This window comes from Diadema antillarum, unplaced genomic scaffold (genome assembly GCF_040938485.1).
Source record: "Diadema antillarum isolate AM-2024a unplaced genomic scaffold, OU_Dant_1.0 scf00000112, whole genome shotgun sequence".
NCBI classification, from domain to species: Eukaryota; Metazoa; Echinodermata; class Echinoidea; order Diadematoida; family Diadematidae; genus Diadema; species Diadema antillarum.
This window is the reverse complement of record NW_027271001.1, coordinates 2,431,675-2,436,198: the sequence shown is the minus strand read 5'-3', so window position 1 is coordinate 2,436,198 and position 4,524 is coordinate 2,431,675.

The following is a 4,524-nucleotide window of genomic DNA, read 5'->3' as shown; positions in this document are numbered from 1 at the left end:
CTATTTTGCCTTTGGTTGTCAATCGTGTGTGTGTGTGTGTGTGTGTGTGTGTTTGTGTTGTTGTTGTTTTTTTGCGATTCATTAAATTTGTATAGTGACGAACATTTTTTTCTTTTCTTAAGCAAAATCAACAACAAGCTTTGTTTTAACAATGTGTTCCATGGTTCTTTTGTTTGTTTGTTTGTTTTTTGTTTTTGATTGGGTTTCTTTAAGAGTATCATCTGCCTATTTTGCCTTTGGTTGTCAATCGTGTGTGTGTGTGTGTGTGTGTGTGTGTGTGTGTGTGTTGTTGTTTTTTTTTTTGCGATTCATGAAATTTGTATAGTGACGAACATTTTTTTCTTTTCTTAAGCAAAATCAACAACAAGCTTAACAATGTGTTCCATGGTTCTTTTGTTTGTTTGTTTGTTTTTTGTTTTTGAATGGGTTTGAAGTCCTCTGCTTGAACAAGTAGGTCTTCAAATTTAGTTTGAAGTGATCCAGTGCTGGTGATGATTCATATTCAGAAGAGGAGTAATTCTATTCCACAGCCTGGGTGTAAACATGATAAAAATCCACCGATCAGGATGCTGCATCGCCATGTAAATGTTACTTTGACTTTAATTTGAGAGAGTTTGCAATGTGTTGACAATTTGTCAGGTGCATTGGCCATGACCAAACAGACACCGGCCCGATGTTCTACCCGACTGAGTACTGTCTGACTGTACCGTCGTGACGTGCACTACATTTTGAACCCTAACAGTGCTTGTTATGAATACCTTATAATAACACCTCGAAAGTTCTTACCACGTTTATTGAAGTCTAATCTATGTGTGAAATGCGTATGCACTGCACGTGTTGGGGCCATTGGTAAAGAGGTGGCTTAGATCGCTCCAGCGATCGGGAATAAAGACGGATTTCAGGACAAAGGACTTGGAGCTGCTGTGAAAATGGGAGGCATAACAAAATTGCACTTCTATAGTGCAAAGCAGGTTAGCACTACGGTCTTATCCAGTGAGCTACTTATATAGGCTGTATCATACATATTGAGCCAAAACAAAATATAAGCAGTGAAGTTTCCTGTCTTTGTTTCACATCAAAACCGACAAAGAAAATATCATGACTGTGCGGAGGATAGGATATGCATGCAGAGCCCGGCCAGTATACATTATGTAAATGTCAATTTATTTGATTGGAACTGTGTTTCTCTGTGCAACGATGGATATCAAACGAAGTAGACGTACATATTTCGCAATACTCCTGGTCATCGTTACCTCCATAGATATGGTGAGTACTCATGGTCCATCGTATAGGCCTATAGTCAGTTGAGCCTATTCTGAATAGACGTTTCTGAAGGTGATGGCAGATATAAACAAGCGTGCTTCTCTATAATCCTTCACTGGTCTCTTATTCATTTTATGTCTTTACTGTGCCACTATAGTGGTCGAACTGCGATGATCTCTCAGTGCCAAGCATCTGCAGCTAGGATACATGAAGTTCGAGCTTATAAGCTTTCCAAAATAGAGCTTGGATTTGACAATCAATACAATAATCTCGTATCAATACATCACAATGTGCTTGAGTAATTTGTTTTCGGAGCTATATAAGTGTTTTACAGTATATATATATATATATACATATGTATACACTTTCACGAGAGACCATAAAAATCCTTACATCCCAACATTCTTCCGATACGATGAATAGCGCATACCCATAACCGTAATTCCCACGCAGCTCTAAACAAACATTAATATACAGCTGTCATATGATTTTTTCACAATAATGATGATGATTATTATAGGTTTTCCCATCCATTTTTGCACTGTTGTCATTCAGTTTCAAAGATTATTTAATTTCGTCCCGAGAAGCACGTGGAACGTAGATCCTAACTTCATTTTCGTCAATTGTCATTGTAATTCGTTTTTCGTCAAACATTTTCGAAGACATAGCATTCAGAATCGTCGATTGTCATTCAAATTCGCCCCTCCCGCTGACGGATCGCAGAATGTGAAGATCAAATTGGTCTTTGTTCACACAATTTCATAAATTTTTCATTCAAATTAGTCAGATGTTGTCGATTCTTTATTTTGAATGTGAACCAACTTTAAGCCGACATATTTTTACTTTCTCTCGTAAATTGTATTGTTACACATTATTCCCTAACCATTTTCTTAGACAATACACACGAAAAACATGACTGCCAACCAAAATTGATTGATGGATAAACGACAGTCGAAAGTCATATCCCAGGACAGTATGTCAGTGTCACATTTTGAACTTTAACTCGTAATGTTCAGGTTTTTGCATCATAATGCATGAAGCAAACTTTAAATTGTGTACCCTGGAAAGCAGCAAACATAATTGTGTTATCCATTCTTTGACATTAAACAGGCGACAATTCTACACTTAGATTTTGTCTTTAAATCATGTTTGCCTAGAAATCGTTTGTCAGTGTTTTCGTTTGCGAGACAGTACGTCTGTTTGTATCAGTGTGTACTCGGATTGCTTGTGTGTGTGTGTGTGTATCTGTGGTTCTGTGTGTGTGTGGGGGGGGGCACTTGTATGTATGTTAACTCTAAATGTAAAATGTGAACGGTTACAGGAAAAAAATACATGAATGACTGGAAAATCACACCGGATAGAGATATGAGACGAATATGAATGAAAATTTAATGAAAATGGTTGACAAAAGACGAAATCGATCCTGCTGTTTTGAGTGCTGCGAGTGAGACTGACGAATTTGAACTGTAAATGACGAAAATGTACGCCTAATGACTAAATTGAATGGACTTTATTTGAAAATGAACGACGAAAGACGAATTTGAAAGTAAGATTGGCCTATTCCCGACATTCTGCGACGAAATTGAAGTAAAAATTTGTGAAATTGAATGAAAAAAGTTTGAAAATGAACGGGAAAACCTATATTATCATTATTATAAAAGATATGTTTTCCACATCATAATGCCAACGTAATCGTAATATATTAGGCACCTATGCTTACGAGAGGAACATTATCTTGGTATACAACGTTCACCTCAATTCACATCATGCAGTATGCCGTACGACCTCTGTTCACTCATAATAGTGAATGGCAAGATTCATAATATACAATACGATAGTGTATTTTGTTTCATATCAACTATAGTCAAGCTATATGCTTGAGACATGAAGATGGTCTAAAGCTTCCAGTTATTTTTATTCTTTTTCTCTTTTTTTTGGGTGGGGGAGGGGGTAATCTTTAGGCTGTAAGTGTTCCCTCTTTTAATGTACATATATTAAAAATCTTTACTTTATACCGTAACTTTCACCGTTTTCTTTGTGTGTGTCATGCTACATAATAATGTATTTTCATTTTGTACTCAATAATGTCGACACTATTATGAGCTTTTGTGTCACTGTATACTGGCAATGGAATGCAGAAATAATACTGGACTTAGCTGAACTGAACTGATATCATAGCTCCTGCACGACCATACTGCTGGCGCAACTATGCCTCTGCCTCCCTATTATTATTCTAACGTAACCCGACTGAGCTATTTTTTTCTGCCATCTAATATTTCTACCTCTGTTGCTATGACCACCGATGTATTCATCTCTTTCGCGGAGCTATGCCTGCCTACAGATATCCATTATGTTCTTCCTCCTTTTAATCGTTATTGACGATCATTTCGTTTCACTTCAGCAGATCCAAGATGAATTGATTGCTATTGAATGTATTACAACCGTTTTAATTTCATCGCTTTCATTATTTTATTTTTTATACAGCCATGCAGACGACGTGTTAATAATTAATCAACCCTAAGAGGATGTTACGTTCCATTTTTATATCCCAACACACACACACACACACACACACGCACACACGCACACACACACACACACACACACATAATGACCCACACTTTTAAACAAAATGATTGACTGCTTGATGCGACTGAGAATTTGAGCAGCCTCTTTCCACCTGTTATACCATATAGTATCATTCTCTTCATTATACAAATTATACAAATATGATACATATAAAATAAAATATATATTGAATATAAAATATTTCCCGGTCACACTTCGATTCCTATTTTTGCAGCCATGGTGGTTTCATGACGTCAAGTGATTTGCTTTTCAGTCTTTTACAATACTTCCCTGTCATTAAGTCTGACATGCAACATGAGGATGTTGGGCCCAACAGTTGCCCAATGTACATGTAGCTTCACTTTGATGAGGAGCTATCTTTGGTTCGGGGCGTAATTATTTCAGCAGCAGGTATAACAAGCCCTAAATGATAGTCAGAAATAAAGGGGACAAGCTTTGGAGATAAAATGGTTGAAAGATGTGCACAGAATGGTATGCACATCAATGCTTTTCATCTTTTATTCACCTATTCTGGTGAATTCTGGTTCAAAGGGAATCTGAACGCAGTGTCATGAGGTTGACGTGAAATTTATGGCCGACTGAAATTTAATACAAAATGTAAACGGCTTTGCGTTGGTCCATTATCTTGCTTTTTTGTGTTGGTCCAATATCTTGCTTTCGCCATGGGCGATC